Source organism: Phoxinus phoxinus, assembly GCF_949152265.1.
Source record: "Phoxinus phoxinus genome assembly, chromosome: 6".
Taxonomy (NCBI): Eukaryota; Metazoa; Chordata; class Actinopteri; order Cypriniformes; family Leuciscidae; genus Phoxinus; species Phoxinus phoxinus.
In genome coordinates this window covers 29092697-29106056 of record NC_136881.1, presented here as the reverse complement: position 1 = coordinate 29106056, position 13360 = coordinate 29092697, and the positions used below count along the sequence as shown (strand labels likewise).

Genomic DNA, 13360 nt, shown 5'->3' with positions numbered 1-13360 from the left:
ACTATATTTGGGACCGTTTTTGGAGTTCTTGCTCAAACACGGGCACGTCTCCTCTCGTAGTGAGAGCGAGTGCTATTTTGTGGGTCAGGATGGTGTTGGTAAAGGGCTCTCTTCACTCTGAAGTTGATTATGATAATGGCTGATGATTGCAATGATGTAAACCATTTTCTAATTGCTCATCAGCACACGTCGTTCTAGGTTGATTTGAAACGGCTGCACATCCTGCTCGGATCCATGCCAGTCCCGCTCGTAATGACAAGAAACTTTGACAAATTTAACACCCCTTTTCCACCTTTGAGTCATTTTCACAGGACATGAAATAATCAATAAGTTTGAAGCATGAAGGATACAATTATTCTCTGAAGAACTTCCTGTGACTGCCGCTTAGCGGTCCTGTGTGATTTCTGCTCTCTGGAAGACTAAATTGAATCATCAGAACAAAGTGCTTGACTCAAACTACTGAAGAATACGGCACTGAGAAGAAACAGATTCTTCATTAAGAGGCGGAACAACCAAATGGCTGATTCAGGGTCTACCGTACCGACCAGTATGCTAATCTTACAATCATTCCTAATCGGAGTCAATCTGATGTAGAATCAGCCCTAGAGGGCTCTTTTTTACAGGATAACAAGAAGCATAATGCCATCCTCACTTACAGCTAAAGCCACTGATGGAACGCACACTGTAGTCTTCTGGTTCTGTAAACGAAGCGGTAAACGTCCAGTTGATTTATACATCTGTACCTGTCCAAACACCAATATTATTGTGCACTGACTAAACACCAGAAGTTACAACCAAACTCATTCCATGCTGAGTAACACTCCAGGCTCTAAAACACACTTTCATACAACCTACTGGATAAATGGGACAACACTTCTGGGGTGTCACAAAATAGATTTCACTAGGTTAGTGCCAGAAAGTTGTAGAACCATAGACTGACAGGGGCATACATGTATTCTTAGCAGTATTTATTTAAGCTTAGAATGACCTGTTTAACATTTTTAAGACCTTTAAATCTCAGACGCATGAATCCTCTAGCACTTGGAAAAAAAAGAGCACTGACACATGTGGAAGTGCTGGGATGGGTTGCTTTCAGCTAGGTCACAGATACTCCCAGACGGATGCAGAAAACCAGAATCGTGTGGGAGTATATTGTGAGCATGTGTTTGAAGTGCAGCAGAACATTGTTGATGATTGTTAAACTTCTGGCTGTAAACTGAAGCAAATGTAAGCATGTACAGACGGAGGAAACGCTGCACAATTGTCTTGCCCTTGATTCAAACTGCTTGGTACTTCCCAAATGATCACTGAGCTAGAAGTTCACTCCAAAATATCTGTCATTTACTGACCTTGAAGTTGTGCAAAACACAAATTACTTTTTTCTTCTTCTCTGTTCTGTGGAACAAACTATGAGTCATTTAAAATAATCTGATTACTGTTGTTTGACTCTAAAAATGAAAATAATAATAATAAATAAAAATAGCTCATACAACTTGTTTTTCTAAAGTCTTTCTAGAATTCAAACTAGCTCTGTGTGAACATATCAAAACTGACCACTGATAATCTTTTTACTCTGGTAAATTTTTTAATTTACCATTTTACAGATAAATAGCCACTTATAGACTCTTTATAATATTTAAAAAGTCCAGACCTTTTGAAAAATAGCGGACTCAAGTGAATGACAGCCAAAAAGGGAATTTGGAGTCAAAATAAGAAGCCATCCTTTGTTGTATGACTGAATGAAAATAATAGTCTTAATAATAGTCAATTTTTTGTCCAATTTTTTTATCCTGTCAAATCAATATTGTAATAATTTAATAAACAGATTAGAGGGTGGGGGAACTAAGAGACTTATAATGGCATATACATAATTATTATTATTATTATTTTTTGATAATTTTGTAAAATTATTGTAAATTTTTGATCTACGTGATATTCTTTAAACCAAAAAAACAACAACAACAACAACAACAAACAAACATACAAAAAACAATGTTCAAAAATCTGGTTGGAGTAGCTAAATGCTAGAGGGCATGGATATCAGTTAATATTGAATTAATGTGCTATGTTCCTCAATAAGCTAGAATAATTCTTCAGAAGTTACAATGCAGAAGTTACTTTTATGATAATGGTATTGTCTTTTTTAGTCATATTTGCAGTTTGACAAACATTACCTTGTTACTGTAACATTTCCCAAATAACATCCATATAACACCTGAATAGCTTATTCAAATTAATATATTTGTGCTGTATAGAAAATACATTTTCATAGAGTTGGATCGACATTCTGATAAGTAAATAAAGACAATTTTTATTTAGTGTGAACTATTACTTTGAATGCTGTCATACGCTATGTATGGCGTAAGGTGATTTCTCATGTTATGTTGATTGTTCATGGAGGCAAGCAGCAATGCAACTAATCAAACAGAGTTATGGAGGATTCCTACAGTTTGGCAGAGCCTCATGACATCTGGGCCAAGAGCTTAAAAAGATTTGTCAGAGCAAGACGCTGATATGCTGTTAAAACAGCTAAAAACACAAGTGAATGCATGCAGAAGCGAGCACACACACAGAGGTAAGAAGTGAATTGTGTGAATAGCAACACCCATCTTCAGACTGTGTAAAGGATACTTGGGCTTTACTGAAGTGTGAAGTGTCTACTTTGACAAGTAGCACTTGACAGTCGTCTCAATGCCGACAATATATCCATATAAAATAGAAAGGCTTTGAGATGGGCAATGCATATTGCTATCCACTAAGAAGGACACAAAACCACTTCACTGTAAATAAAAAAAGAAATACATGAATAAAAAAATAACATAATATCAGTCTACTGTCTGGAAATACCCATAATGCGTTTGCTAATATCATCAATGAATGGAAATGTGCAAACAAAGTAACCCACTGTGTGTGTGTGTGTGTGTTTGTGTGTGTGTGTGTGTGTGTGTGTGTGTGTGTGTGTGTGTGTGTGTGTGTGTGTGTGTGTGTGTACTCCAGGTGTGCTGAAAAATGGTTGTTGAATCACCCTTTATTTTTTATTTCAGTGATCAAGCACACTTGTCTGAATGAGTAATATGCCGGTAGATACTGAAGAGTCACTCACTTTTTTGTTGGCATGTGTGGATGTAAAAAAAAAAACTGTGAATAAGCTGTAAACTAGCACTCTCCTTTCACAGATATATCACATCAGTGCTTTAAAAATGGTAGCTCTGTAAGTCAAAAAAGTGTGTGGAAAAATTGCCCGTAGACCTTACAATGATGTGCATGGTAACTCTTAGATTAAACCCAACCTTGCTATGACCTCAGTCTAAAACATGAATGTGTCAAAAGCATGTGGGCCTTAAGTGAGTGAACAACAATTAAAACAAACAGTAAATTCTACTCCAGAGATGAAAGTCATTTCATTGAATTTGCCGTTCATCGGCGAGTTCCCGTAGCAACATTAAGCGGAGTGGAAATCTCGGCGTGTGACATCTTAAGGTAAAAGACAAGCTTTATTGTTTGGTTAAAACCCAATGCTGCGACATGTGGTCATGTATAATGGTGTCTACTCCAGGGACCGTGTGTCTAAGCACCAGCCATAGTGGGATATCAGTATCTCAAAGCTTTCCTGGAGAATACAGTACAGTAAGAGCTAACCGCAGTGGGTCTTCCTCAGGCCCTGTGGTCCTTCGCACAACAGCATTCAGCCCAACTGTGCAGCCCTATCAATGTGTGTGTGATGATAGATGGATAACCTTTACTGGCTTTATCTTCACTGTGGAGTGCTAGCTGTTGCAGTTAGGCATTATTGAAAAAGTCTATCAGAGTCCTGCACCATAGAGACCATCAAACACCTTCTCAAAAAGTTTCTCTCTTAGAATAAAACTACAGGGTTGGGATGTTGTCATTTTGCATATTGCCATTGCTATACCGATGTCCCTGGCATATGGAAAGGCATATAGTAACTGTGTTTCTATCATGGCACTGAGGTATCAGCGTGCCATCATTTCCCATAATTTTACAAACTGCTACAGTGAAAACTGAAGTTACAGAATTTACCATATACAAAAAAAACATAAATTGATTTGGACAATAATTGCAATTTGGCTCTAAAATACTGTAAGAAATTATATAAAGAGTGTACACAAGTAAGGATCATATATTTTAGTTCTTGAAAAATACACAGATAAAGGGGATCAAAGTAGTTTCAAATACAACAGAGGGACACCAAATTGTAATCTTTCTTTCATACAGTATATATATGTATTTTTTTGCCATTAAAGCAAATGGAGAAAACTTCTGGGGGGTCTTGAGCCGGTTGTGCAACTGCCATTGAGATGAACGGGATGCTAGCGGACAGCTTTCTGCAGGCATTGTAGAACACCTTGGCACTGTATGCATTAGCTCCCTGGGCCTGATCAAACAAGCAGACGTGTAGAGACTATATGGCTCGTCCTGTGATGCGGGGCATTCGCAGCAAAATCAATACATGTATTATGAAATAAAAAAGTAAAAGAGCATGGCTGGCGTATACCTGCCGTCAAGGGAAATTAGCTGTTGACTCGGCCAGCTCAACCTCAGACAAAGGCTTTTCTCCCCTTCTGATGCGCCCTGTACAGTGCAGGAGGCTGGTGTAACCTGGGAAACTGGAAAATCTTGCGGAGGTGGGAAAAAACAACTCATAAAAATGAAAGGATTCAATTTTCGAACGCATGCACGAACCACTTTCTATCATGCTGTGCTGCAGTCTATTGACAGCATATAACATTTCATTTAATCATTCAGGGGGCTAAAAATATAAGAATGTCCCCATGAAAAAGATAGCAGTGATACGGAAGGATGGAAAATGAAAAGCAGATGGGAAGATTGCCGTGGCGCTGTCAAGACAAGAAGACCATGTGGAGCTGATCAGGATAGGATCGGTGCCCGTGTCGAAATCCGATCACGGAGACGCGACTTGTACTGAATGCTTAACCAATTAGGCCGGACATCAGAAGCCCCGCCGCGCTGGCCACTCCCGGCAGGGGACAGGAGTTACCTTACTGAGCCCAGCCGTTGCGGTTTAGCTCAGGTTTATTCACATCCAGCTCAAAACCTCCAGACTGAGAAACATAAGCCTGGCTCCAATCATATAAATAAGAGATGTTTATGCCTCAGACATGGCCAAACACAAAATAGGAACATTTCAGGGTTGCTGGTGGTGAGTTTTTTTTTTTTGTTTTTTTGTTTTTTTGGATAGCTTACATTAAGCACATAAATGTGTGCCCTGAAGCTCTTCAATGTAGAGAGAACGGTCCAGAGAGACATGGAGAGCCTGGCATTAAATGCCTAGGATAGAGTGGATAGTTTGTTGATCCCAACTACTGTAATCATAATACATGTTGCACACTTTCCTGCTGCTTTGGAGTCTATACAAACAATCCAACGCATGACTTCTGTTTCTCTTGTTTTATGGGTTGTAATCAGCAGGGATTTTGTAGATCGATATTATCACAATACTTGAGTCACGAAATATCACAATTCTTTATCTATTGCCTTAAACAGGCTATTGCGATGCAAATTGATTTATTTATTTATTGAGTGAAGTAAGCGAGCGTTTCATATGATATTGTATGCCAATTGCATGGGTCACATTACGATTGTTCTATTCTGTAGTGAAAGCAAGAGTTTGATTCGAATGAAAGATGGGACATCTCACATTTTTGCTGTTTTTTTCTATTAGGATTTTCATACCACTGCTTTCAAATGGGAAAAGAAAAACAGATTTAACCTTGATTTAATGAACATAAGCGACACGGTTGTATGAATGTATTCATTTTGTATCATATTAATAGTTTGTGTAATTCATACAATTAATTAAATATGTTGAATGCTTTTATTTTAAATTGTAAAATTGATAATTATATATATTATTTAGATGCATTTATTCAATTTTACCAATGGTTTTATTCTGTTCTGTATTATTTCTAAAAACTGTAATCATTTATTGATAACTCTAACCCAGACGACACATTTAACAAAAATAATTTGAGTACTATGTCTGATTATTATTTTTTTATTATAATCCAAACAAAATAAGTGAAATATCACCCACAAGTTAAACACCGTCATTCATAGAAATGTTTATACAAGCACCAGCAGAAGACTAAAATGCAGGCCATGGTAGCAAAAAAAAAAAAAAAAAAAAAAATTACATGCAAGATTACGTCCATAAAGTTTGGGGAAATTACTGTTTTATAATTTAATTATTGCAGATTGTTTGCATTTTCCATGCAATTTTCATGTAGTTTGAGAATTTGTTTGTTTGAGTGAGACGAGCACTGTTGCGTCAAAGGACCTCTTGTCTAGATATATTCACAAATTGCTTTAATAATTACTCATATTATTTGGTTTTATGTAAGCTAAATGAATGTGTTAATGTGTTAACTACAACAAAAAAACATTATGAGATCAATCACAATTAAATATTTTAATAGACCGACAGCCCTAATCAATATTGATACTTGCACTTCCCTTTGAGTGTTTGATCAATTACTTCAAGTGGAACAGGAACAGACAGTGTGTTATAGACAAGTCAGATGTGTTTAAGCAGCTAATGCAGCCCATCATCAAAATGTGAGATACTATCTAGGACAACAATGCATTAGACTAGGACAGAGAGAGAGAGAAAGAGGGACAAAGTATAAGAAAAAAAGCATGTCCAGTATCATTACACTAGAACATTGCACTCTGGGGTATCATTAAAGGATTCAATTGTGTTAGTGCCGTTAAACATGGCGCTAATTCGGGCCCTCTGAGAGGTAATGACCAATCTGTCAACCGCCATCCAAAGGGGGTAAAGGGAAACGCAGCAATACTAAAAACAGCAGAGACCAATTACGTCTTTATATCATATTACACATGGCCAACACAACCGGGCCAAGCAAGTGCATTATGACATTAATTAAGTTCTATGATGATGTAACCACTGTTCAAGCTGAAGAACATTCTGAGAAAGCCGCGATATTAAACAAACAGAGCATTAATACAAGTCGGTTTCAAGCTAGTTTGAGTGCTTACCGATAAATTCAACAAAGGTCAACATGAGCAGAGATGGAAGACAAATTCAAATGAGTCAGATCACTGAAAGACTAATTCAGAGAGGCTGCACAGAATAAAAACATGTCTAAAAAAAGAATCAATTAAAAAACGGTTGTATAAGCATTAGTAATTAACGTGGTTTTCAAAATATATCAAAATATTCAGTTTCCACACTTAAGACAAATTTTCATGAATTTTTCAATGATTTTTCTAATTAATTTTAAACAATCACATAAATAAATAAATGTGAAAAATTAATGAATGAATAATGAATATATTCATTATTCATTGTCGTCATTTATTTATATACTATATATATATATATATATATAGTGCTGTTAACAGTGCTTTAAGATCGTCAGGTAGGCCTAACAGATAAATACTGTATACAGAAATTTAATAATCAAACACTGCATAAAGTCTTCATTGCATAAATTATAAATTTAATATAGATCAATCCATTATTAAAGCTACAAAACTTATTCATCCAAGAGCAGTGAGTGATTTTCTTTTTGTATTTTGTTCTTTGATTAACATTAATGACAGCAGCAGGTTTATTTGGCTGCTGTCACTTTAAGACCTGACCTACATGACACGGATCTGACACACATGCACACTTTTTAACTAATTTAAGACTGTGCTTATGATGATACTCGACAAAACAGGAATTTTGTCATAATTTTGTGTTTTTGTCCGTTCCAGCATGCAACAAAACTCAATGCAGCACTGGCGCGAAAACCTGTATGTCTACTGGCGCGCTGTGTGTGAAGTGGCTCTCTGTGAACAGACTTGCGCACAGAATGCCTCTTCACAGACAGCGTGCCAGTAGACCTACAGGTTTTCTTTGCATCATATCTCGCTTAAATGGTTTAATAGCACTTGAATGAATAATAGCGTGATCATATACTTGTAGCGTAGCCACATGATGACAGAAAAAGAACGGATGCTTTTTAACGCATTCAACTTTTAAAAACTTTAAACGTTTAACGTGTTGATTTTAACAGCCCTATATGAAAGAACGAGAAAATGCAGAAAAGCAAGCGGGGAGACTGTCTAAACTAAGCCAAGAGGAAAATGTGACTAATGGTGTTAAAAAAAAGTGCCCTAAAAGTGCCAGCATGCTTTTGGCAGGCCAGCGTCACATATGCCGTCAGGTCCTGAGCATCCGTATGTCATGTTCGAAGTGACAACAAGTGACAACTGGTACTGCAGTCTGTGCAGCATCCCTGACTTCTGGTTGGGGGAGACTGAAGTGTCACAGCTCTGATCCGCCCCCACAACATATTAACCCTCACCTCAAACATTCTGACAACCACTGCTAAGCTTAAAGTCACAGCCAGAAAGTGCAATTTCTGTATAGAAATGGCACAAATAAAATACTTTGACTTTATTGAAGGTCAAACCTTGTTTTTTGTTTATTTATTATTTTTTACTTATGCCTGTTGGAGGTGGATGTATGACGGGAAGGAGGGGAGAACGAAGTTTAACAGCATGAGCCCGAGGAATCATTTGCCTCCACATAGAGTCATCAGTAGTGTAGAGAGGGAAACTGATGGCAGAGGTGAGCGCTTTGTGAGCTTGACCTCGCTCGGATCTGATAGTTTACTGCAGGGGTGCTGCCATCGAGCAGCTGGGATCCCTCCTCCAAACCTTCTGTTGAAGATTGAATAACAGACACTGAATGGTCAACAGACAGGGAGCAAACGCATTTTCGGGACACAGCAGATACATTCTGTGATAGCAACAACAGGGGGACGACGAGAGAAACAACAGAAAGTCAATTTTCACGAGCGCGGAGACCTTAATGGAGCTGATGCATGGGGGTACAAATAAAAAACAGAACAGCATCGAGATGGACCGGGCAGATAAAAGGGGGCCGACTCGCTCTGCTTGACGCAGAGGAAGATACACGACTGGAGTCAATGCAACGGTGCGGCCCAGAGAAACGAGCGTCAAATGTGGTAATGGAGTAACGGTGTCACCAAGAGGGCAAAGGCGAACAGCGGCGCACTCCGTGAGCGATAACAAAACGATAATTGTAAAACTCATTTGCATTAAATGACAGAAACCATTAGGGGCTAATTAATTCTAGTGGATGCGTGTTCCAAAATGGGAGTGTCCTGCTGGCTGACGAAGAGGGGTTCTTGAAGAAGAAATCACAAATGTGAAAAGTGTCTACTGGCAGCTGCTCATTAAGGATAATGGGGCGATGGATAGTCACTTGCGCTAAGAGAATCATCCATTTCAGTAAACAGAAACTGATTGATATTTGAGCTATAACTGCCACCATTAGGGCCCTCGAATCGTGCGATGTGTGCAATTTCCCTGCTGTATCGCTTTTAATGGATCTCTGCATTGTCAGGCTTCGATGTTTCCTGCAACAAAAAAGAAGAAGAAGAAAACAGCAAACAGCATGAACCATAATAACAAAGAAAAATCTCTCTTGATAAGTTATAATTGCTTAAAGTGCTGGTCTCACACACTAAGGGCAAAAAAAGTTTCTGCAGGACCGCTGGCAAGTTTCCCAAAGGAAACGGCTTTGAATGTAAACTCAAATTAAGGCACTTGAAAAAGTATCTTTCGGAGAAAACATTTCCGCACCGGTCGTTAAGCCATCAGAAGTTTGCTCTGTGAATGGCTGTGTATGCTCCAGTGGGGACCATAATGAAACAGCATTATGGGAATGGGCAGCAGGGAAAGTGGGCCTTCCTCCAGGGCCAGGGGGAGCTTGTTAGCTAGCTGAGGTAAAACACTGGAGACAATCCCGGACACCTGGCTTCCCAAGGACCACCAGGGGAAGATGCGAAGGGGAGGGGGCGGGGGTATCTGAGGGGAGCGAGCAGCCCACTTTAAAGAAAAAATTCAAGCGAACCTGGAGACTGGGTAACTTTCGAAACAATCATAGCTTGAAAACGAGACCCCTGATTCTGTGTCGGTTCACGGGAGTCCTCGTTGTAGAGCAGAGAGGGCAGGGCGAGTCCGCTGTACCACTCCAAACTCCTCCCTCCCAACTCTTGAGAACGCATGGACAAAGTGAGGGAGGAAGAAAGGTCTATGGAAGACAATGCAGCGTGTTCCAGCAAAGCAGGCAGCAGACTAACCACTCCAAGAGCCTCACCCCTTTCCCTCTCGGTGCTGAAAGGTTCTCACTGTGGCTGCTGCTCCAGCCACTAAATGGAGTCTTCCTCCTCTATAGAACATTCCAGAGGGCTGAAACAACGGTGAAGTGGGCGGCTCTCAATGTCGCTCTTTAGCGCAAGGGAAAGCATTATCAGAGAGGAGAATACGGGAAGAGAGGCCAACATTAAACATGTATACGCTCTCTGGCTCTCATTATAAAACACCCTCTTGAAAACTCTCGCCCGCTTCAGAGCTGAGAACAACACTGACAGTTTATTATGAGCTTTCGTTCCCACTGAATGTGACTCAGGGGAACCACTACACCTAACGTTGTTAAGAAACGCACTTCAGGATGTCTGATTCGCCATCCCATCAGAATTGGGAACTATAAAAGAAGCCATTTTGTGATCTAACAGGAGGACTATCAAAATATGGCATGTTGCAAACACAGGTCAGAGACTTCAAAGATGTGCCGTGTCAGTGACCTCTGATATATCTGAAGCTCCTCACCACAGATGATATGAACCCATCCATATGATATGAAAATCAATAGGCCTGCAAAGGCACAAAAGCACTTGAGGAGCGCAGCTCCACTACATGCTGCTAGCTCAAATTGCTGTGTCTGTGATCGTATGATTGTGCTGTAATGGGTTTTGGCAGGGAAGGGCTGCATGGGCATTTGACTTGCTAGTAGGGGGTATATATGTATGGACAGAGGGTACGGTAAGGGGCAAAGGAGTCAGTGAAGCTGGACGAGTAATAGACTTCACTCAACTCTCTGAATAAACCGCCGGATATTGAATAATACAGTATAGAGTCAAAGTAAAGATTCAACTTAAAATTAGACAGACAGACATACAGTACAGACAGACAGACAGATATATAGGTAGACATATAGATAGATAGATAGATAGATAGATAGATAGATAGATAGATAGATAGATAGATAGATAGATAGATAGATAGATAGACAGACAGACAGATGGTTTGAAAACTTTTTTTAAAACCGCCCATGATAGCAGCACAAACATCACTCATTTGAATCTTACAATTATCATGATAAATTTGGCAACAAACTATCAGCACTATCATTCACTTTTATTTATTCATATTTGTATCATGCAGCACCGTGCCCTCGTTGCCCCGAGCGATACCATTTCCCCCTCATAAGTCTCGAGTGCACAGCAAGCATCCTCTCCCTACTTTTTTCTTTCTCCGTCCTCTTTTCTTTTTTCAAAAATTGCATTTCGTGTCTCTATTTTTGGTGCGGCTAATTAATCCTCAGCATTTAGACAGAGAGCCGCAGGAGTAAAAAGACATTTAGGAGCCGGTGGGGCCCTCAGCGCCAGCGACAAGCATGGTTATGGAAAGCCCCCCGCCGTTTGGCATGTCATCCGCCATGTGCTGCTCCCATTAGGCTTTGCCCACACCATTGCCAAAAGGCAAGTGCACCCACGTACACCACAGGACAGCCATGTCAGAGAGAGTGTCTTCACCCACGATATTAGACACGCATGTACTGTCCAACGAGGTCTATAATAGTAGTCAAAATGTATTCATTAGCATTTAGCATCTCACTCAAGAAATGTTTATACTAATCAGGGCGCTCATTTTTATGTAATATTATTCGTGACCATAACTATAGGTTTTTACAACATAATTGTATAGCTCTTATATTGTTTTTTTCTGAAATTATAACATTTTATGACTGACAAAATCAGTTTTCAATTGTATGAATACTTACAATGCTTCTGTATGGTCAAGACACTGACATTGCAATATTGTTGATAATAGACTTAATTTCCTAAAATATTTGCCATTAGAATTTTTTTTTTTTATATATAAGGTATTTATCCATTGTTACAATACAACTGAACACTATCAGGGCAGAAAATACAGGGATATAAGAGGATAGAATCAATATATTAAATGTATACCATATAGGTATACCTCTCAGCTATTTAAAAAAAGAGAGAAAAAAGAAGGGAAAAAAACTTTTCCTTAACATTGTTGTAACACAGCTTGCATCTATTGTGTTTTCCCAACTGGGCTTTTAGCGTTGAGAGCGTCTAGCTGTTATAGGCTCGGTGTTTCAGTGGCACTTGTGCATTCCTGAATATCAATGTGGCTGTGAGAGCAGATTAGAGGCGGCCTCCCTCTCCCTCCCGAGCTCTTCAAATTAGTTTGATTTTCCCCCAGATGGTCAGATTAAATTACATAAACGCTGTCAGCAAAGTCCTATTCTACACTGCATTCATGCCATCCTTATTCAGTAGCCCTACCTCCCACTTCTTTTAAAATCTTTTTTTGCCCTCTCCTCTCCTCTACTAATTTAACCTGGCCAACCATATTTTTGTGTGTGTATATGTTGTCCCAAAGCTGTACAGCTGACAGCGTCTCTGTAGATGAATCACTGTAAAACCGCTTCCTGTGCCCCCGCTGTGTCATTTCGTCAGAAACCCTGGGCTTTGGAGGGACTCCAGTGCCAATTATTTCAATAACAAGTGTTTAAGCGAACAAGAGTGTGCAATTATAGCACTTAATTACTTGCCTTAATCCACATAAGATTAAAGATTGCTGATTTTACCGCTTGTATTTTCTTGTGCATATCTGGATAAATGGAACAGAAACATGCGGTTCGAACCAAGCGGGCTCCAAAAATAAGACTTGGCAGAAAAATTAAGCAATTTGCCAAAAGTATAAAAGTAAACAGCTCTAGTTGTTAGTGAAATAGGATAATGGAATGAGAGAGGAAACAACGATACGATTTTAAAAGACGGGGTGGCGGGCGGCACGTTGTGAGATTTTGATTTCTCCCTCCCACACAAGCACATCTACTTTCTGGCTTCTGTCAACACAAAATGTCGGCCCCTGCAAAGCCAGAAGGGCACGAGGAGGTTTTGGTTTGCAACTTGGTGGCTGTTTAGGCCGACGAAGTAAACTCCTACTGACAGACTAAACAGAAGTGGAAACACTGGGTGGCCCGTTCAATTAACAACCCCGAAACGTCTGGGTGCAACTGTTTTTTTGAGCTATCACAACATTTTTTTCGCGGCATTTCTCAAGCTGAAATAAACAACAAATGTTGCAAAACCAGCAAGAGAGAGAATTACACAATTTCCCCTCTCCACCCGGCAACACTAAAGATACCATCTGGTCATCTTGTGTGAGGGAAGCA

The 13360-nt window shown here is 39.5% G+C and overlaps 1 protein-coding gene across 1 annotated transcript in view; it reads right to left on the bottom strand.

Annotated features, from left to right (window-relative positions):
* The window catches only part of tenm3 (teneurin transmembrane protein 3), a 274509-nt gene that overhangs the window by 244670 nt on the left and 16479 nt on the right, over window positions 1-13360 (bottom strand). The window lies entirely within an intron of this gene.